At 30.2% G+C, this 24,780-nt stretch overlaps 1 protein-coding gene across 1 annotated transcript in view; it reads left to right on the top strand.

Moving 5' to 3' along the window:
• The window catches only part of LOC105361124 (transcription factor HIVEP3-like), a 112,117-nt gene that overhangs the window by 36,573 nt on the left and 50,764 nt on the right, over nucleotides 1-24,780 (top strand). The window lies entirely within an intron of this gene.

Raw genomic sequence — 24,780 nt, 5'->3', positions numbered from 1 at the left:
TTGTATATATGTATATATATATATATATTTCTTCTATCATCATGTAACTTTTTAAATTTAACTTTATTTATGACATAAATTATTGACATAAAATTAAAAAAAGTGTTTTAAACGATATACTCTACTAATATTTGGTCATTGAAGTTTTGGCCTCTATATATAAGTAATGTTTTAATCAAATATAACTATCGTATAACTATTCTCGTATAACTATTTATTTAAATGGTTATTATAAAAAAAATATCATCAAGTTATTTATTTTTTATCTATTCTTTAAAAATAATTTTCTTTACGTTATCATTACTTAATTACTAGAGTGACACTACAATGTAAACTGCTCTTTCATTTTACTCGTGGATGAACTTTATTATAATTTCATTAAATTAGTCTCAACAGTATAATAAGATTAACTTATAACTATCACACCGATTTTAAAATTAGACTTCCTCATTATAGTCATAAGCCTGGTACTGTTTTATAAACAAATACAACTTAAAATGTTAAAAAAGATTATACATGATCATGTGAGCTTTCAAGTCACTAGAACAGAAACGTTAGAAATAAAGAATTTTAAAAGTAAACATGTGAATGTAATGATGCTGATAAGACTAAAATGCTATGCTATTTTATATTTAATATGTATATTGTTGGCTTACTTTGGTTTCACAGTAGGTGCTCTTTTATTTTCATATATATTTTGAATTCTTCGAATGACTTTTATTATTACTAATTTATATACGAATGTAATGTATCTAGTAATTGAAGTATTTAAAGAAATAATTTTGATTAGAAATTATAAAACAATATAGTGTTTACAGCTATAGAACCGAATATCGAAGAGATTTATAATCACGTATGCTCGAAATATGTTTTTCTATATATTTTTAATTATTCTTATATCAATATTTAATCTTGTATTTAAATGTTTTAATATTGGAAAAACACGAGATGAGAAATATTGCTTTCATAAAAGTATATAATATGCAATAGAAGAGCTGGAGTGAGAAAGAGAATGAGAGAGGCAGCGGGAAGGACGGAGTAGTAATGTTAGTTCCTTCGATAAACACTGATGCAAATAACTTATGGTTCAGTGCTCTCGGCAGGTCGGATCATGCAGAGGACTAACTTCAAGTCAAGTTAGTTTGTTATAATTTCGAAAACGGACTAAAGTGACTTCATCACGAGGTTGCTTTTGTTCGCATACAGCCATGAAGAAATTTGACTGACTCATTTACATATCGTTGTGCTACAGTGAATGAAATTCAGAAAATTTTTAGTATATATACGATTATATGCGATAACTGGACGCCATTATACCTCCTAAATCGCTACACAGGTCATGTTTTTCTTTTAAATTGATTCGAAGACTTCATGCGGACTTAAAATAAGTTACAAGGATTAAAGAAATAATTTTTATTCATAACAGGAACGGTATAAACATTGCATAATATATACATTTCTCTAAAGTATTTTTAAGGTTACTTTTTTAGTTAGATACTTATATTTATATGCAAGATTGTTATATAAAATCACAGAGAATCTATAAAAGAATATATTTAATATTTTCATTGTATTCTAACTTAAGAATATTAAATCATACAATTAATAATTATCAATATAAAAGTATTGTATATTATGAAAGGTATATAAATATTAGGTATTTAAATGAAAAAAAATTTAAATGAAAAATTAAAATAATGTTTAATATCTAGTCTTTATACCATATAATTTATATTATATTTTCTAAAAATATTTTCTACGTAGTATAGGTAACTACCAAATCTTCTGAAATTAAATAAAGTCTTATTTAAATTATATTTATTAATTAAATTCTGTCACATAGTCTGGTTTTAAATTTAATTAAATTTATTGAAAATTGAAAGTGTTCAAACTTTATTTTAATTGTAATTAAAGCGTCATTGAAGTGAAACACTGACTACTACACATCAATGATAATACTAATAATTATTATATTGAATGTTAAAGAACAGAACAGGCAATTTCATTCACGAGTGAATTGAACAGAATCAAAGCAAACTCGCCAAGCGAGAAAGCCATTAGGAAGTGAAACTAGGCAAACTATGAAGATCAGTGCTTAGAAGCAAGAGAGTGTCAAATAACAAGAGAAATATTGCATTCTCAGTCGAAGCAATTATTGGCAGAAGGCCTCCAGATTTTATAAGTTATCGACTGTTCAACCATGCGTGTCTTTGAAATGAGTCAAATGTATTAGCTATTTCTCTTTATCGTTTTGACAAAATAAACGAATAACGCAGAATCAAGAAATGAACGAAAGTGAGAAATTAAATTTTTCTTCTCTATTTTTTTTTAATTTTCATTCTTGTCTGGGATCAGATTAAAAAAAACCTCCTTATGATGGTGGGTGAAGGCTTGCTGGCAAGTGAAAGGGGCAATGCAATTATTCATTACCGCCTTTAATGTTTAATGTCTTTCCTTTCCTTAAATATAATAAATAATGAATAGTCAATGATCTATAAATGTCTTAATGAATGTATGATAGAATGAATAAATGAGTGTTTCTTCAATTAATATAACGGCGATAAGTCTGTAAGTGTATTCTTGATAGTTAGGAGCGTGATTCCCCTTCTCCAATGAGTTGAGTAGTGTAGTGGGAGACTCGTGCTGGTAGCGGCAGCGAGTTGGTGCCGCCTTAGCCGCTGGCGTGGGGTGAGCGCTGTAGTAAACGAAGTGGTGGGAAGACGTCCGTGTGATGTCACTGCTTGCGTATGTGAGATCAAGTGTAGTAGTGATATTGTTGGACGTTCGTGGTGTCTTGCTGCCTACGTAGTTGACAGAAGCCGATGAGTTAGTAAGCCGTAAGAACGAGCGTAGTGGCGTATCTTACGTGCGGGTGTAAACAGAGGAGTAGAGGTAAGATGTAAGTACGAGCGTGGTGCGTTGCTTGCATGCGAGCGTGAGCCGATGAGTAGAGTGGCGATCCTGTCGTGATGGGTGCTTGATTGAACTAGTAAGAGGACGAGAGCGTCAAGTGCAGCTCCTTAAATATTCTCGTACAACTCGATGCGCTATCGGCGCATTAGCTTATCGGTGGCTGTTGCTATGCCGATATTTGTCGTGACGTCAATAGGGCATAGCCTTGTAGGGTTCATTTGTTATTAATTTTCGGAATTATAGTCGTATACTCCAGTTTTTCGGTTAGAAGCATTTTTCGAGTCCGTTGGCCAATGTTTACAAAACAAATGTTTCACGCGCTCATACCTCTCCCACTTTTATTCTGCTTAAAACTGCTGTAATCCGTAACATTCCGCCTGCCATCATCAATTCATTGATGATTACGATTCGTGTTTTCGGTGGGAACTGGAAAAACTGCAAGGATATGAATTGGTCGTCTGATTATCGAAGAGGCGGTTTTCAGTGTTGCCACTCTGGTCAGTCCATCCTTTCCAGGGTGCAGCTCTAAGACTCTGGCGAGAGGCCACTTGCATGGTGATTGTCTTTGGTCTGTGATGAGGACTAGTGATCCGATCTTGATAGTATTGCTTGGATGATGCCACTTGGAGGTCGAGAGATATTGTTGTAAGTAGTGTTTTGTCCATCGCCTCCAGACCTGTTGGACTCGTTGTTGTATGACTTGCCACTTTGAGTGTATTGATATTTTTGAGTCACTCGCTGATGGATCTGGTAGGGTATTGAGGGGTCCTCCTATGAGGAAGTGGCCTGGAGCAAGGGGTCTGCAATGGTCAGGGTTGTCAGTTAATGGTTGTCATGGGCGTGAATTCAGGATGGCCTCTATCTGGATGAGTAGCGTTGTGATTTCTTCAATGGTAAATGATGTGTCTCTTGTTGATCGATTGATATGGAACTTGAAAGGATTTTACTGGAGCTTCCCATTTCCTCCCATATGGGGAGCTGTAGATGAATTAAATTCCCATTGTGCTTGGTCTGCCATGAGTGTGGCTGTAATGTGGTAGTGTTCCTTAGTGCATTGAATGAATAGTTTTCTTAATTCCTTGTCAGCTCCGATGAACGTTGTTCCATAGTCGGAATACATGACCTCACCATGAATACATGATGCCTCTGCAACTTGAAAATATTCGGTATGCTGCAATGAATCCTTTATCTGAGTAATCACCCACTACATCAATGTGCACTGCTGACGTAGCGAGGCACGCAAACACACAAATCCAGGCCTTGTAGGTTTTGGCTCCTCGACCATTCCATGTCCTTATAGTAATGGGACCAGCATAATTGACTCCAGTGTGGGTGAATGGTCGCGAAGGCGTTACTCTCGGTAGGGGTAGTTGTCCCATTAATTGACTGGCGCGAATTCCTCTTTGTTTTGCACAAGTAACGCATCGTAGAATGTGTGATCTTACAGCTGATCGCTCTCCTATAATCCAATAATGTTGTCGGGTGTATGATAGTGTGATTTGGGTGCCTCCGTGCAGTGTTTTGAAATGTGCTTGTTCGATGATAAGGTTTGCAAATTGTGATAGCCTCGGAAGGATGGCTGGGTGTATTTTATTCTCTGATATTAACGCATTCATTAGTCTTCCATCGACTCTTATGATTCCGTGTGCATCGATATAGGCAGTGAGTCGATGGAACGCATGTGATGGGGGTAGTCCTGTGGTTCGCATTGCTCGTAATTCCTGAGAAGAGTATATTTTTTGTGTCAATCTTGTCCACTGTGTTCTTGCCAGATCTATTTCAGTATGTGTCAGTTGGTGTGTTGAAGGGCGTTTTCCCTTTAAGCATGCGATGAATCTAATGCATATCGCAGTTACTTTCAGTAGTTCATTAAGTGTTGGGTAGTCGTAAATAATTTTCCAGTCGTATTCTGATGCTTTGGTAGTTACGGTTAATGAAATAGTTGGACGAACTTTTTGATCGCATTGGTCGTCTTCGTCAATTGGTTGCGCTGGCCAAGAGTCTGGAGTTGGTGTCCATGGTATCCAGGTCAGGGTAACTCGCGAGTCTGTCCATAGGTGTGTAGCCCTTATCTTTATTTTTAGTGTAGTTTTGATATGTGCCATGAGTTTTGAGAGTAGCAATGCGGCTGCTAATTCTAGTTTTGGTATTGTTAACTTTTTGAGTGGCGCTACCCTTGTCTTTGAGCATATGAGTGAGACGGTCGTTTCCTCGTTGTTATTGTATATTGCCATGTAAATGACGGTAGCCATTGCTAGTTGTGACGCTTCAGCAAATTCATGTAGTTCTATGTTGGATGATTCTTTCGTTTTGAACCATTGAGGTATGGTTACTTCATTCAGCTTTTGTAGCTCCCTTCTCATGGTGTGCCATCGGTTGACGACTTGGTTAGGGAGAGGGTTATCCCATCTGACTGTGTGGAGCCACAGTTCTTGAAGTAGTATCTTGGCTCGTATTACTACTAGTGATGCGAATCCCAATAGATCAAATATTTTGGCAATGTCAGAAAGGATGGTACGCTTTGAGACGGTGGTTGCTTGGAGGGCCAATGAAGTTGAGAATGTGAAAACGTCTTTTGGTAGCATTCTCGTTTAATTTTACTGACTGTTCGGGATTCTATTGTGTCTTCATGGCGGTGATTACTTCTTTGTTAGTGGAGTGCCATTTTGCCAATGGGAATCCGCCCGCCGTGCAGAGGTCACTTAACTGTGTCGCTGTTTCCACTAGTTGGCTTAGATTGTACGCATCTCCAAAGATATGACTACTACGTATCTTCCGTATTTAAGAGAAGGTATAGCGAGTGGGTAATGAGTGATGGCGAGTGAGTCCCATATGTGACTGTTGTTAATTGGTAAATGACTTCGTGGCCCTGTTCGTCCATCCACAGGATTCTCTGTAGGTCCCAATCGTCTTAGTGGGCCAGTATTTGTCTGTACATCTTTGTGATGTCTGTGGAGAATAAATACCTGTCTGCGTATCCAGATCAGTACATCGAGAATGTCTGGATTTAGGTTGGCGCCTGTGTGCATTATGTCATTTAGCGATCGTCCTGATGATGAGGGGCTTGACGCGTTCAATACCACTCGTAGCTTGGTAGTAGAGCTGTCCGGTTTTAGTACACCATAATACGGTAGATAGTACGTTTTTTTGTTGGACGGGTAATTTACAGGTAGTCTTCGCATATGATTCAGTTTCTCATACTCTGTCATGAATTCAGTTTATAACGTGCGATAGTTGTCGTCTCTCATGAGCCGTATTTGTAGGCACAGTAGGCATTGATGGGCCACGTTGTATGATTCGCCCAGCGTGTCGGGTGATTCTGTAAGTGGGATTTTTACCACGTACCTTCCAGTACCTGTTACCTTCCAGTACCGTCTAGTGCTGTTCGCACTGCTGCTGATCTGGATTGAGTGGACCGTGTAGTCCCATTGGTACTTCTTCTTGTACCCAGAATTTCATTAGTAGATTTTGCAGGGTATCTTCTAGATCCTCAGTGATTATGGTCATTGATGTGGCTGTGTGAGAGTGATCGCCGGTTGGTCCGCTTATTACCCAACCGAAGATGGACAGTTGTGTAATAGGTGAAGATGGTGAATGCTTGATGATATTGGGTTTTATTACTTGTCCATACATATCGGCTCTCAGTACAATGTCTACTGGACTGGCCTTGTCGTATTCTTGAGAAAGTACATATTTCAAAATTTAGTAATAAAATGAAAAGATTCGATTACTTTCACATATATTGCAATGCATATGAAAAATAATATCGGAAATTTCGATGAAACTACTTTGTAAAGACACAATTCGTACGTGAAAAAAAGAGAAACATATACAAATCATAAAACTCTACGTTTTTACGTAAGTAGAAGAAATATGATTGGAGTTCAAAATCTAACTGAACACCTATGTATAATATGTAGTCAAGGATTGTTTCGAATAGTGAATCCAATCTTCATTTATAATTTGTACTCATCGAATATAATCGTTGAATTTGTCAGAATGATGTATGTCTTGAGAATAATTATTATTCCAAAGTGCACATATAAATAGAAAAGATGTAAAAAAGATAGTCTACTTATAATTATGTCTAGTATTAATAGATAGTTTCTTCGAGAAGTAGTAAGACTCATAGCATTAAGAGTGAATGAAGAATAACTATTATTATATCTTTCTTTTAAATATACATGATATTATACTTTCTACTACATTATATTACATTGTCTATACAATTATTATAAATATATTCTATAAAATATATGTAAAAACTCGTATTTTACGATTTAGAATCATTTTCTGGATTTTTATAAACTAGGTATTGCGCAAAAATATACAGGATAACTTTAATAAGATAACTATTAGGAATTGAGTTAATTGTTTAATATTAAATTTAATTTATTATTCTTTTATATGGTAAATACAGAAAAACAAAGTATAAATGAAAATATAATTTAGATAAAAATCTGATATATATATGTTTGAAATAAATATATAGAAGTGAACTTTACAAACACGTTAAAAGACATGTTTCAATTGAATTTAATCTACAAATATATTTGAACAAAATTAATTGTAAATGCTATTTTAGTTTTAACAGAATTAAACGACTGCATGGGATAAAATTTTTTAATTTTTCGCGTAAGTATAACAAAATTTTATTTTACAATTAAATAAAGTGTTTAAATAATAAATAGGTCTTTCATTTATTTATTGTAAATTAAAGCTCTATAATTTACCAACTATAAATAGCTTCTAATAATATTAGAATAAATTATTTAAATTAATACAAAGGTATAGAAACTTGAAAAGTTGTTGATTTCAATTTATAATAGATGTATAATTGAAAATCGAATAATATAATGAGTATTGTATATATTAAATCTTACTTCTCAAATTCATTTACATGTTGAAATTATAATTAATAATTATTCATAACACTTTTTAAATAATTGAATGTAATATTTAAATAAATAACTATACTTTTTTATTAATGTACATGTACGAAGATCCAAATGTATCGAATATTATTTAATGTACTAAGATATCAGGCTTAAACCGTTTTACAATGTGATCTCCTGTAATATTTGCGTCAGTTTGGACAAACAGCCCTTTACCTATATATAGTTCAGTTATTTCTAAAGATAACGAGCCAAGCGATGAGCCGTTATAACTTTGATATTTACGGGCTTTATATATTCTGCATACGAATGTTCCTATTTCTATCCCCATTGAAAATTCACTAGATTTTATTTTTTCTCTCTCAATGCTCATAACCGTGATATATGAAAAATATTTTCTTTTCCTTTGTTTTTTAGTTTTTTACCAAACAATGCTTATTGATTTTGATGAAAATTTATGTAAATTCTCGCGCCCGATGGGTGAAAATTTGTCCTTGCATCGATTTTCTAGCTTTCAAAGGGAGAACTTTATCATTCGTCGATATTAACCCAATAATTTCCTCTAGTGTGCAAACGCTGGTTATCTCTATTGAGTTTATGTAAAATCAATCATGTCGCGGTCATATGATGTGATAAAATCATTCAGTAAATAATGCCAAATGTAACTGCTATTGCTATTTTATCATTCAGTGTTTTCATTGTTCTTAATTTTCTTTTATTGGATCTTCGTACTAAGGTGAGTTTGAGATTTGAATAAAATTCATATTTTTAAAATTAATAGATCCACGTTTTAGATTATTTATTTTATATATTCACGTCAAATATTATTGAATTAAATTAACTTATTTTTTAAAAACATTATTTGAACACTTTAATAATATACCGTATTAATATAAAATATTATACAAGTCAATCAACGAATATTAATATAATAAAAATATTTCATTTTATTTCATTATAATTTTATAAAATATAAAATTAGTTTTCACAGTTATTATTTAGAAATATATTTATTGTTATAAATAGTTATGTGTAAATAGTTAAATTTAAGTTTGTCATGTATTTAAATGTTTACATGATCATCATTTACTATTAATAATTATGAAAAAGTTTTTAAAAATAATTTCTGATTACTTTGCTTTTAGTATTATTTTCTAATATACATTTATTATAATATTTTTATGTCAAATCTGGTAACATATAATATAGAAATGATTGATATAACTGATTATACAAATGTTTGATGTTTTAATACAGAAATATTATATAAATATAGAGTTTTTAAATTTGATATATCATATTATAAATATAAAAGTAAGAAATATATAAATATTTATAAATCTTGAAGTAATAATAATAAAGTGAAATCAGTGTTTGAAAGGTTTATTAAAAAATTCTTTTTCTTATCAGAAAAGTTGCTTATAATTTATTTTTCTATTTATATATATAAATGCATTAATCAATAATATATTCACTGATGATAAATGATATTGTTTTTAATGGGCACGAATGAAAAGTAAAAAGAGTATCATTCGGAAGGAAAAATATAAATGAAAGCAGATGAAGTACATAGACGTCGGATAAAAATGAAAGTGTAACTATGTTGGTATTTGTGCATACCATTTCCTAGTAATACATTATAAAAAAATACAATTTTTTTGTATTCCTGTCGTTATTAGTTCTATCGTTCTATTAAAAAAAAATAGAATATTTTTAAAAATATCTATACTTTTTCAACTGTTCATTTTTTCACTATCGAGGCTCTTCTTTCTACTGAAAGTGAATGCATATTTAGTAATGTAAAAATGTATTGAAATATAAATGAATTATGAAAGCAGGTGAACAGGTAAGAAGTCAGCTTAGTCTTCCGAATGATTTATGAAAGGACGAAATTTTATTAAGGACGGCTTCTTAACTATGCAGAAATTATAAGTTACTCACCCAGATAAATCTTAAAAGAAAATAAAATAAATTCGTAGAATTCAGATCAATTTTTGGTTGAAACATACTTAAGAAATATACGTGAACTTTTCCTAGTGACTTTTCGAATAGTATGTTTTTACATGAGTTTTACGCTGGCTATTTTCTGATGATTGTCTATTTCTGTCGCCAGTTAATGGATTGTCGAGTAGAGATATAAAACATTTTACATAAAATATTATTCATCTTAATATTTATAATATTGATAACTAACTATAAATTTAATATTAAAATTATGAAATAATCGTATTTTATGCATTTTAAACGATATTAAATAAATTAGATTCTTCTAAATAAGATTCATGTTCCTAATATCTTTCTATTTTTTCTTTTCGATTTCTAGTTCATTAATAAACTGGACTTACTCAATTTCTTTAACGAATTTAAAATCTTATAGGTAACACAATTATCAATCTCTTGACAATCTACGATTTATATAGTCATTTTTATCTATGAATCAAAGTCAAATGGAATGTTTGATTTTGCCAACTTGACAAGTATTCAAAACAGCTGTTATATATAAATTATTTTTGATAGATTACATCATTATTCTGTATATATATTTGTAATATAATCTATAAAATAAGTCAACAATGATTTATAATGGTAATATATTTGCCTAATTAATTTTCGAATGTACACTTCGAAGTAATGATATTCAGGTAAAATGGTTAAAAGAAATCATTTGCAAAGCTCATTTAAAACAATAGTATCTTTAAAAAAAAAATATTTTCAAATAATTTCTTTATATATATATATATATATATATATATATATCAATTACCTTTGTATAACGCGCCTATTAATGTAATTTGAACTATTGAACATAACATTTAACTTTATAACAATGTTAAAATATTTTTTATTATGAACTACAATATTATATATGAATTAATAGTTTATATATTATAAATATTGTATTTTTCAATAAACCTTATATTGTTAGATAATTATTCAGAAACAAGTTTTAAAACTATAAAATTATTCATTAAATTTTGATGACAATACCGATTACATATAAAAATTTTTCTCGTAAGTGTTTCAATTTTAAAATGAAGCATGAGAAACTGTAGTAAAAATGAAAGCCGACATGCTACTTAATACTTTTTTTGTTATCTGTCTTCATTTATATCCATTTCTTCGCAGTTGTCTATAAGTTTCTATTATTATTAAACTTTATACAAAACATAGATTTTGTATTCGTTTATCGTAACTTTTTACCGTATAAGATGAAATTTTGGATCTTTTTTAAACCTAATTTTCATAGATGAAGTACATTTTTTTCAATTATAATTGTCTCCAAAATATAGCATTGTTTTAAAGAACTGCGGAATATCAGGTGTGCACAAGCCATTAGGTAAAGTAAAAAGAGGACAAAAAAGAAAAAGTTCTAACCACGTATAAACGTCCCACAATTTTCTTCCCACCCGTGGAAAATTTAATTCACGTAGATCGTATAATATAAAATAACCACGCTTACATATTATGCGTCAGAGATAAAAGGGATGCAATCTAACGTTCCGTAGATAGTAAAAATCGACAGAATAGAAATATTCAAGTGGAAATTTCCGTGAAGTGAATTTAGTATCTACCATTGTTGGGACAACAATAGTTCTTAAACGAGATCGAACTCTAATTATATGAGAACCACTTTAGCATTTTTCTCGCTATACTTGTATACATACTAGTATATATTCGCGAAAATAAAGCTGCATGTGTTCCAAATAAAACTACATGTTTTCTTCCAACATTTAATCATATTATGTGTAAAACTTGACTAATAAAGTATTGCTGTCAAACATAAATTGTATAGATAAATAAAGAGTATTTATAGGTTTAATTTTCTAATTTATTATTCTTATGTTAGAATATGTAGCTGAAACTGTATAAAATTATATGTTTATATTTATTTATATATTAAACTTAATATATCTAATTTAGTTATATATCAGAAATTTGTGTTTACATAAAATTAAATAAAACTAGAAATCTACATTAATGTAAACACGTTATTAAGAAAAATTTATTTGTCAAGGATTTCCAATACAATTTTTTTTAAAACGTTAAAATAAAATATTAGCACATTTTATAAGAATTTAAGATTTGTAGAATATAATGAGAAATATTTCATTTTATTAGATTAGATTATTAAAAATTGTTTTATGTTATTAGAATTTATTTTATGTAAAAGATATATTCATATGAAATTATGACTTTTATATCAAAGATAAAATGTATAAAATGTATATATACGAGTATCTATATTAATACAAACAAATTCTGCTCCGACTGACAAGAAATTTTGTATATACTTACTAAAAAGTCAATTTCTAAAAAATATTATACAGCTTTTCATTTATTTATAATATCACATAAATAATGAATTTAAGGTAATATAGTTTTAAAGAATATTGAATAAAATCGAGATGTAGTGATTTTATTCTTTTTCATTTCATTTGTCCATTATATTCATGAATACCGCCTTGACAGAGAAATTGTATAAAGGACGAAACTTTATACAGATCAATATAAATAGAAAAGTAAAAAAAGGCTATAACGCAAAGCAACATGAATTACGAACTTCCATCGATGCACCAATAGCAACGCGCTCGTTGAATTTCAATAAATTCGCTTTTATAACGAAACGTTGCGATTTATCGACGCATTCAGTATAACGTCAGTACTACTCAGACTACCATTCGAATGTTTCTCTTACTTCTTTTTGATCGTACATTTTTTGTAACAAAAATGCTTCGATCATGAAAGGGAATTGACCAGGTTGTGCATTAACAGCAGCAGCAATTGCAATTTGCTTACTCAACATGAAGAAATAAAATGTGAACTCGCAATGAAAAATTTCTAGAAAGTGAGCATGCGCTGTTTGAGTAAAATCGCATATCAACGATTTGTAAGGATCAAGCAATTTGTCTTTTTAGAAGTAATTTATTTCTCACAGAATGACGCGTCTGTATAGTAGCGAATATAGTATTAGTGAACTCATTTTTTTAGTTCACTTCTGCAAGTATCCTACGTACATGTTGACCATCTGCTGTCACCGACTATGAAATTTTTGATTTTATGTCTTTTTCATTATTTCTATCACTCTTTCCTCTCTCTCCAATTCTCTCTGTCCCACACTCGATCACATCCCCTGTCTTACGCTTTCTTTTCTTTCTCTTTCACTCTCGCTCTCACTCACTTACTGACTCTACCGTTGTTATTTCAACTATCTATTGATATATTTCATATATTAGAGAATTTAATGTTTGTGATTTTATTTTATTATTAAGTTTTAACTTTGTTTAATTTGTTTTTTGAAGCTGACTTCCTGTAGAGATCGCTATCATTATATTTATGACTGTAATATGTCATGTAAATTCACAATTTTATTTAATTCGTCAATTTCTTCAAAGTAATTAACTGCTTTCTTTGTCTCTGGTAATTGAAAATTAGCTTATCCAAACTATAACTCTTGGAAGTATTGTTATTATCATTTAATTTTCTTCATTTACTAGACAGATATGCTTCTTTGATTCAATTATATTTATAAATTGCCAAAAAAATAGAAATATCTAATTTGATAATTTATTTAAATAATCATAATCAAATATTTAAGACTGAAAATCTAATACTATAAGTTTTAAGTAATTAATAATATAAATCAATAAAGAAAAAAAAATATAATGTAAAATATTTTACATTTTGAATTTATATTGATTTCTGTTCAATATATTTAAAATTATTGTTTAAACAACTTTCTGTAAAATTATATTATTTTTAATGTTTACACTTGAATTTTTAATATAAAATCCTTATATCTATTTATATTGAAAAAATTTGTTTATATATATATATATATATATATATATTTCCATTGATGAAGTTGTTAAAAATAGTGATTTACGATATTAAGAGAAATTACTGAACTACAGAGTTAAAAAAACAATTTAATTAAATTACGTGTCTACATCTAATGTTTACTTATTACCATAAATCTTAATGCAATTTTTGAAACTATCGCATGACTGGCATCATTAGTATTTTCGTAAAGATCTTGTAAATTTCTTCCATGAAAAATTTTACTATAAAGTAATATGTTTAATTAAAATATTAACCGAAATTCATCATCTCCATACATAAGCAGTAATCCAGGAACGAATACTTTATCAGGTAGTGTTACTTACCTTACTGAGATTTTTATCATTGCTATTAATAATATCAATAATATAAACAAATAAAGAACGGTGATATTGAATTTTTCCTCCTTCAAGCTTATCTCTATTTTAGAAGAAATACAAATTTTGTCTGCGATGAACAAAGGGAACTAACAATCTGAAGGTTCTGTTAGACTTTAATTTCTAAGGGTATTCTAGATTTGAGAAAATTTTTCTTATTTCTAGTACTTTAATGTAATCTGCTTTTCAAATAATTGTAAAAAAATACTATCCAATAGTATTGTATTTTTAATTTATTTACGGTAAGTTTTAAATAATTGTTTATAATTTTTTTCAATCATATTATTCGAACGCTAAAAATATAAATGAAATATAAAAAATAAATTTCTGAGCGGAGAAAATAGTATTAAAATTTTGACTAATAGTTATTAAATATTGAACTATAATTTTTAATTACAAAAATTAGATTATTATAAATTATTACTAATTTTTAACTAAATTTCATATTTTTCATTTATTCATTAGTACTTTTTTACTTTTTGATATCATGAGAAAGAAACAAGAATCACATTTTAAGAAAGAGAAAGAGACAGAGAGAGAAATGATAAAATACAAAATAGACAGTCAATAGATCCAGGTACCCGTTCTTTCATGTAAAGTAGGAAGATATTGTGTTTGGTAAGTAGATTTTCGAATTTTTCTTTTCGGACTTATACCGAAACTACGTAGAATATATGTAACTGTTGCTAATTTTGTAAGAATTAGCAATGATTTATGCCTTAGACTTGTTTTACTCATAGCGATACAGTAGCCTTGCCATAATCCTGTGCTGAATGATTCACCATCACAAATGTTCCATTTGATGGTGATGTTTTGTTGCTGATTTTGCAAGGATCAGCAATGATTATGCACATTCCTTGGTAAGGAGTATGTTTTTTCCAGTCTGGCATATTCTAGACATAAATGAGATAGTGTCACCACCTTTTATTTGCAGCACAGGAAAAGTGACGCATCTTCCTACTATCGTTACTTTACTTAGATAGAGCTTATTCATTATGGTGTCCCCAGTAAGTAAGAGCCTCTTTCTTCCTTGTCGTCCCCACTATGAGAGTGCGCTTTTCATGAAGTGTACTTGCCTCAAACATCCATGTGATAGCATGGATAGAGCCGCAACAATGGAGGCGATTGCGCACTTTAGATTTTTCAGAAGTCCGACGACCGTTGGACCTTTCCTCAGATGGCTAACACTCTTGGACTTTTCCTCAGATGCTTAGCGGTAACGGCTTTTCTCAGATGTCTAACGACTGGGTTTTCCACCAGAAGTATAGCGGCTACAGCTTTTCACAGATATGTACCAACTTCGGTTTTCCCCAGATCTCTAACATTTGCGAGAGATTTTCACAATCGCGAACAGTGATATAAAATTTGAAAATAAATAATTATATCAATTTATAAATTTCTATAAGATTATATTAATGTTACAATATTTAAACAAAAATAAAACATACTTTTAGTTTACTTTTTAGTTTTATGTATAAAATTAACTTTAGTTGATAGATTTAACTATATCAAATTATTCGGGATTGAAGCCAGTTGCAAGACCGCCGATTGTCGGTATCGCCGGCCTTTCAGATCTCAGATTTCCGTAAACACTTTGGACGAGAATTTTCGTATACTTGTTCGTATACTTGTAATAATTCGAAATGATTTTCGCACAATATTTAAAGTTGATAACAATTTGCGTGTACTTAAACAACCACTATGAGAAAATAAAGAAGGACGGTGCAAGGATTAAGAATAATAGATGTTAGAATATAGTATTCAAAAAGAAGATGGAAAACACACAGAAGAACGCGCATATTAGGCATCGAACTCTCGAGTGAAGGATTTAAGCCAGCTCGGAAAATCCTTGTGCTACCTACACGGATCATCGGAAGAACAAACTCTCTAGCTGCGCATCCAACAAAGGCCGATTGAGTATTGATCATTAATATGATAGCAGCCTGGTACATACATACTTAGGTTGTTCGCTCTTATTTCCGTTCTTGAGATAAGAGAACGCTGGCCAAGTCCTACTGGCAATTTTGCCGAGATTGCAAATGAATAAGTGATTAGTTAGATATACGCATGTATTTGTCCTTAAATTCTTGAAAATTGCATATGTGGTTTCATCTTCCGCTTGCTTTTCCTTACAATAATTGTTTACTTTTCGTCATGTTGATCACATTTTGCTGACATTAGATATGAACACTTTCCTTTTATCAAAGTATTTGAATTGTGCATTCTTTCTTTTTGCAAATGTGACCTTTTGTTAAAAAAATAATTACACAAATCTGACTCGTTAGCCAAAAGTGAGAAATCAGCTTAGAACAAAAAAACCAGTTGATGTTGTGTGGGATTGCTGGGCAAGTAAAGGGTTAATGCACCGATTCAATAATTTACACATATCTTTATTATTCCTGTTTAATTAATTTATTTTACTGTATTTCTAAGTTGGATCATTAACCATGGTGAAATTACAAATGACCTTTATATTTCTTAATACTCTTGTAGCTTGAGATATATCCCCTTAGTGGAAAAATAGAGAATAATCAATTTCTCATCCTCTGCATTACCGGTGAGATTATGATTTACTGTAAAAAGAAATATGTTATAATCTATTGAATATTATCACCCTTTTTAGGTTATGATCGTTGCAGTGCTCTGATCGAACACTAAAATCTTATTCTGTTTCACCTCAACACGTGTGCAGTTGCCTCTAAATAATGGGTCGTGTAAGAGCCTAAAATAGAGGTTATGCGGAGCTGTGCGCCACCTGTGGCGTCAACAACTGATCGTTGTTGACGATGTGCCGTTACAGTGTGTCGCGAATAGCTGTTTGTTGGAAGAAATGTAAAGCCACTGTGTGGTGGTTGCTGCTCTTGTTTTTTAGAGTATTTTTGGGAAGCTTCACTAATCGGACTTGAGCCGTCCGTTTTCAGAGTAAACCCGAGAGATATAAAATCAGTACTAGCAGTAATGACTTACTCGCAGTGTAACGTGATTCTTTCACAATACTAGTGGTAAGGACTTACTTGCAGTGTATCGTGAATTTTCCAGTCTCTCTTCGTTGGCTTGATGTGAAGTTCCCTTTCAATAATTGTAGCTCTTAAGTTCCTTCCTTGTCTCCAAGTGAGATTACAAAGGTCTGTCCTATGCAATCTAATCTTGATGAGATCAATGTTTAACTATATATTGATTCGCAGTCGTAGAAAGAACTTTTACTAGACTCAGCTGAACGACTTTGTCTCTGGTCCTCCTCCGTGAGAGTAAGTCGTGACTTATCCCTTCAATCATGAGAATAATAAGAATAAGAATAAGAATAAACAGTGGTACTTTACATTGCCCGTCTTAAATAGTTCACTGACACAGTTCCACTTGAGATCTCTTCTAATCTTTTAATTATCCTATCAGAGGTTGACCTTGCAGCACAATGGATTATGCACGCCTTCATTTCCACTTCTTTCCGGGCTCAGTCCCGAATATGCTAATCGGGAAAGTGTCGGAAAGTGGGGAGGTTTTACTATTGGTCACCTCTCTTTAGTCGCCTCACCCTTCTCTGGGACTTGGCTAGACGAAGGATCCTCTTGGGCGTGGTCGATCTTCCAATGCGATCGACTAGATGCGGCGTAATGAGAACAAGGCAAGCATTGTCTTAAAAAGCCGTGTGCACACGTACGCCTATTGCTTGTTGTCGCACGTGCGTGGTTTTTGGGTTGCAGCGAAATTTAGGAAATGTAAGTACTTGATATTTTACGTATATCTGATACTCTATCAGAATCTATGTCGTCTTAATAGTAAACAACATATTAGTTTTTACTGCACCGGAAAAGCATGAGCACGTTTTTAGATAAGCAAGAATAAATAAGCTAAATATTAACTGGAGTTTTCCAGATGTATTGACCATCTCGAATGTCCAGCGACCGTGGGAAGTCGTGGCAAGAAAACGTTCTCGCATTCTCGAACACCTTTCTTATATGTTGACGTTACAATTACAGTTTATTTATCTGGTTATTTAATTAGGCCTTTATTTATTAATGTTTTGATTTCTATATTATGATATTTAAATTAGTAATATTCGCTATTTTCTAGCACATAGTTCAAGCACGATTTTCTCAATTTGTAACAGATTAAAGATTTCAATCAGAAGTATTGAAACTTCGATTGCATGAAATTTTAATTTATATTAAGAAAAAATGTGACATATACTTGCAGCATATTTATAAATTAGCTTTTCAAAATTGTTAAATAATAATGTTATATTTCTTAATTTTTTTTCTAATTTTTAGTCTCGAAAAACTTTGTCTATCATTTTAATTGGAAGTGTAATGATTGCTGAAAGCATATTTAGTATTCGTTCACAAAATTTACAAAAAACAATATGCGTAGATTTCATAGTAAAAAAGACGCATAGAGATTTAAGATATATAGCAGATATACATAGCTGTTAGTGCGAGAAATGCTAAAATTACGATACAGAATATCGGAGAAAAAACGTTCATCGACGTCGATATTTTTCATCAAAGCTACGCTAAAACGATGGAATTATTACGATTCAAAATATAGTGAGCAAGAGAGGAAGTGAGCGTGTGCTAAAACATTTACCTGCTTTAGTACTATTACATAATAATGCAGCATGCATTAATACATAGACCGGAAATCTCGTATTTCCGGAATAAGCGAACAGGACGGAGTTTGCCGGATTCCTCCCTTGTGTCTATCATAATTAAGTTAAGATTAATTAAAAACATTTCACATTTCACCAAGATTTATCCTAGTTTCTCTTTATCAGTTTTGCTTAGCCCTTTTTTATATTTAATCTATTATTCTCTTTCTCCATCTATTTCAAGCTCATTTTAATGAGATGAAAGGAAAAAGGAAAGAAAATGCGTTGGACGTATTTTGTTTTATAGTGAGGATTACTTTTATTATAAGTACATTCATAATTATTAATATTCTAATCTAATGATTTCATTTTTTTTATAATTTTCAATGTTATTTCTAAATACTTTTATTATATCAAAGCAGAATATTCAGAAAATGAATACTCTTAAAATTATTAATATTGATACTGGAAGATAAATTTATTCAATCAAAAAGTAATAATTTTAAACAAACGTTAATATGAAATACAATTTTTATGGATTAGTATTATTAAAACATTCGATAACCTTTATTTTAAATATTTTATTTGAATTACGTAATTATAAATTTAGATATAAAATACATAGGCGAAAAATCATTATTATATTTAAAATAAATAATCTTACACATAATTAAGACTGTAATTAAATGTATAAGAATATATATAAGAAAATATTCTTATTCATTTAATTTAAAGATAACTGAATAATTAATAAAGCGATTAAAAAAAAATTAATTTTTTATTTTATTAATACAATGGAAAAATTTTTGTCATGTCTATTGCAAAACTGCTAAATCAAAATATTATAAAGAGCCCATTTTTTATGAAGAATTAGTAATAAATAATAATAAATTATATTGGTGACAATTTTTAAATTAAATATAAATTCCATATACAGATTAAATATAAACATCGAAAATAAAAGCAGTGTCATAAAAAAGTTAAAATAGTTTTCTAAACAACAAACTGAAAGTCTCCATTTTATACCACAATTATAATAATTGTTGTTACATAGGAAATTTGCATAAAATAAAAACAATCTGAAGATTTTAATTAAAATCTAATTAGGTTTTATTTAATTTATCAATTTGTAATGTAAATTCATATTAAATGTTATGGAAAAAAATTATTATGCTGTTGAAATTTAAAAATAAAATACTATATATTGAACTTTATAATACTGCTGTAATAAGTTTTTGTTGGCTCAATTACAAAGAGTCAATATTCGTGTTGTCAATACCTAAACAAATAATTATTTTTATATGTAATATATAATATATTATTTTTAAGTGTAATATAATTATTTGATTTTTGTTGTATCGTTGTTTATTTGAATTATTTGTTTTATTTGAATATTTTATAGAAAAAAATTAATTCTACATAAATATCTTATTTATATTATTAAACCAATGAAAATAAAACAAAGACTTTTGCATGATAATTCTTTTTGTTCCTCGGTGTTGGCGTACACCTGCCTGTGGCGTAGCTTTGATCATAGGGTTTTTGTTATTCTTACTCAGAAACGAAATGTTTCGAGTTGAAGAGAATCAAGTGTGTAACTGAGAGTAAATGACAGATTCTTAATTAAAAGTGATAAATTGTTTTATATCGTAAATAGACGAAATAAAATTGGTGTCAGATATAAAACCGTATGGTTTCGTATAGATTATGATTTGGCAAGATTGTATCAAGTAGTATATAAATTTCCAATGAAGTGTATGGGGTTATGATGGATTGCTCCCAAAACTTTGTTGAGCTGAATTTTTATAATTGGATACTCACTTGGGTTATTCAGGATTGCCTTGAGTAGCTCCAGCGTGCAAGTATTTTTTTACTTTTTTGTTATTAAACATTTGATTTAAACAAATAATAGTTTTTTGTTTACAGCAATATCTACAACAATTTTGTCGAAGTTAAAATTACAATTATTTATGATATATTAAAACCAATTTAGTTTTGTAAATTTTATAAATTATGAAATTATCTAGAGCTGGTATAGGAGTCTTTGTACAATAAGATTAAAGTGACCTGTTCAAAGTATTTAATTATAAAACTAAAGAAAACTGGACAATTATGAACAAAATTTAGAATAATTTAAAAATGTTAGTATTCAATTTTGAAAATGCACAATATTATATGTTAGAAGTTCCTTAAGCAGTCTAATTATTTTAAGAATATAGTTTAGAAATCATTCTAATGAAGAATAATTAAAAAAATACAAATTAGAAAATTTTAATGTATATTTCTTGGAACATATATAGCAGTAATGTATATATTTTAAAGAAATATTAAGGGAAAAGGCAATGAAAGGGCTATTGATCTTATGATCATCCATCTCTACACAGCGGGACTTAGTATTTACATTTCAGCGCAATTCCAGTATTAATTTCTGTAATCGATATATTTTATAGATTGGGGCATTTATCGAATATTCTATTTTCTTTTTCAATGAATGAAATATTTGTTACATGACTATTTTTAATTATTGAATATATACATTTTCATTTATTCATTTTTTCTGTTATTTTAAAATAATAACTTAATATATATCTGGCCAGTAATAAATAAATTATCGGAAATACATAAGGATTACAATGGAAGCACATTTATGTGCATTCAGCAATGTATAATGTTATACAAATTATTTATTGCATAAAAGATTACTTATTATAAATCGTTGATCATTTTGCTTATTAATTGATGATATATTTAATAAATGTATACTTAAATCCATAAATTCTAATTTCGTATTTTAGCTCCAATACATTTTTCATTAGTTAATAAAATTCTTTTTTTTGCTTTAATAGGATTTGTAATATATTAATTATGTAATAAATAATATATTACAAAAATAAAATTAAACAGGAAGTAGAAATAAATTCTAAAATAAAGGAATGATTTATACACATCATAGTCATAAGAACTTGAAACAGAAATGGAATTCAATAAACTATTACAATAATATAATAGCAATAATATAAATCTGACACATCAATGCATTTGAGAACGAAGCATGTGAGCTTATAATATTGAACAGGATCAAAAGTTATATTATGTTCTCTGATAATGAATACATGATTGCTTAGATAAAATGTTTATTTTATTAATGTATATATAAAGTTTTCTATTTATTTAACCCGACTATTGTGATAAACACTTGTGAAATACTTTTCTAGAGAATTTTAATATTTCAAGGTTACAGCGAAAGGGTTGAAGGCTATTTACAATATGTTTAAATTTTGGTTGTCTGTTTTTCCTGATTCTATTAAATCACCTTGAAAGCGTAGCTGGAAGCTTCTAGCTTGTATGAATTTTATGGTTTTAAGTAAAATAATTTTTAAAGGTAAGTGTTAAAAGAAGTTTATTTTATAATTAAAAATAGATACAAATTTCTCTTTAAATTTTATTAATTAAGTTTTGTAATTTACTAAATATTATATTAATATATAAATTAAGGTAAAATATTAATATATATTTTGCAAAACAATTTCCACTTTATCAGAATCAATAGTCTTTTTAATTTTATATTACTTGACAATAAGCAACAAATTTAGTTTTTCAACATATAATAAGGAATTCATAAATGCATCAAAAATAAGATGTTTATTTCTTTGAGTTTGGTGATATTTGAAGTAATATTAAAAGCTAAAGGACTATATAATATATAATTTAATTTAATTTTAAATATTATAAAATTATTTATATTTATACATAAATATTTATACGTAAATAATTTTAATATTAAATAAATATAAACTGTAATTTTTTGTAATCTATAAACGATAATTAATTACGAAGGAATATATTATAGATTATATCTTTTTGTATGTATATCCAGATTTGTCAGTAAAATAAATGAATGACAAGGAATGAAATTTTTTCAATGCAAAAATTTTGATATACATATAGAAGATTAACATTTATTATAAAGATTTGCAACATATATTTGCGGAAAGTATATAAGACAAAAAATTTAGTATGTACAAGAAATATATAGAAATTAAAATAATATATAATCTCAATTAATAATTAATATTAAATACTAATATCGTTATGCCCTTTATTATTTCTAATAAGTAATGCTTAATATTTTGTGTAAAAGTAATGCACGTGTTTGGGATCAGACCCAAAAAGCCTGCTTATGATGGTGGGTGGAGGTGTTGCTGGCGAGTGGAAGGGACAATGCCATTATTCAATACTAATTTTAGTGTTTATTGTTTTTCCCTTTATTAAATATCAAAATATAACAATTAGTTAATGGTCATTGGAGTATGAATAGATAGTTTCTTCAATTGATTTACGTAATAGTGGGAATATATGTACTCTCGGTAAGGTGGGGCGCGATCCCTTCTCCTTGCAAGACGACTCACTGTAGTAGTAGGCGCGCACTGGAAGAGCGAGTGAGATGATACTGCCTTCGCCGCCGGTATAGCGTGAGTGCCGCTGTGTCTGTGTGGTGGGGAGGACTTCGTGTTGCGTCACTGCTTATGAGAGCGGGAGATTCGCTAGTCGTGGGTGTGCGAGCGTGGGCTTGAGAGCCGGTATAGTTGGGGTAGTAAGGAACGTCCGTGGTGCGTTGCTGCTTACGCAAGCGTGAGAGCCATGGTTGTGGTAATAAGAAACGTCCGTGGTGCGTTGCTGCTTACGTAGGCGTGAGAGCCGGTATAGTTATGGCGTCACTATTAGTTCTTTAGACTGCTTGATGCTTGCGATGTCTACCTTGATGATGATTGCAGGTAGAATAGTGAGCCTGTCGTAGAGACTGCGTGATTAAAACTAGTAAGGGAAATACCCGTCAAGCGCTGTTTTTAAATATTCTCGTACGAGCTTGCGACGCCGGTAGCGCACTATGCCGATTATTATCGTGATGTCACTAGGATATAGCCTTTGAGAGTTCATCGGCATTGTTAGTCGGAATTATAATCTAATATTCGAGTTTTCAGCGTAGGCAATTTCCCGAATTCGCAGAATTGTGTTTATAACGTAACGTGCAGTTGTTTATACCTCTCCCACTTTTGTATTCCGCCTTTAACTGCTTTAATCCGTAACAGCACGTGTATAGAAAATGATCACTAAATAAAATTATATATATTGATACGTAAGCAACCTATCCTTCTTAATTATATAATATATATAATATATAATTTATTATAATATTAATAGTGCATAAGTTTTTGAGATCAAATAAATAATCATAATGAAAACAACAAATTATAATTTTCTTACACATTTTTTTTTAGGTACCATTGTATTTATATAAAATATAATTTAATATTTATTTAATATAATTGTTCGAAAATGCGAGAACATTTTTTCCTTTTTTTTGTCAGTGCAATAAAACATCTGGCAAGTAACATCGTAAAATTTGTATTTGGATTTCAAAACTTCGCTTGCTCAAAATTCTCAAGCACTAGTGTCATAAAACTTCTGGAAAAACAATACCATAAACACGGGAAAACCTATAGTTTTGACATCTGCATTTTCGTTCCGCTCGGTAACTACATCAAGCATTACTGCAAGCGGACCCTCATTCCCCTTCCCGCTGTCAACAAGTTGCAATACTGTTACCAGATGTGTCAGCGAACCCCCCTTCGCCGCTGCCAACATACTGTCGAATGCTGCAGCAGCAATGAGAGATCTGCTTATCATGAAGACCTAGAGACGACTAGGTCCTTAATTAACTCCGAAGCCAAAAGAGGCGCTGCCCTCGCACTATAAGGGAGGAGTCTCTGATTGGACAGACAATAAGGGAAGGGGTTCAAGTAAAATTCATGGCCAGCAAATGTATTTAAGGGATGCAATTTTCAATACTCATTTACTCTCGATACTGAACTCTCTTAATCTTTATCACTCGTGATATTTAACTATCTTGATATTTACTCTTGATAGTTTTCAGTTAGTAGTATTTTCGTGATATTACTCTTTTCGAAGTGTCTCTCAGTTTTTTAATATCTATTGATTATTAGTATTTTTGATATCTCTCTTTTAGTAATACTCTCTCAATATTAAACCTTTGAGACATTTCATACTCAGTTAAGTTTTAGTGAAAGTCCATTTAGCGCTATTTCGGGAAAGACTTACACTTCTTCGGATTGTCCATTAACACTGTTACTGGAACACTAGTTACTGCCCC

The sequence above is a fragment of the Ceratosolen solmsi genome, unplaced genomic scaffold, assembly GCF_000503995.2.
Source record: "Ceratosolen solmsi marchali unplaced genomic scaffold, CerSol_1.0 scaffold14, whole genome shotgun sequence".
In the NCBI taxonomy this organism is placed as follows: Eukaryota; Metazoa; Arthropoda; class Insecta; order Hymenoptera; family Agaonidae; genus Ceratosolen; species Ceratosolen solmsi.
This window is presented reverse-complemented; position numbering and strand designations above follow the sequence as displayed.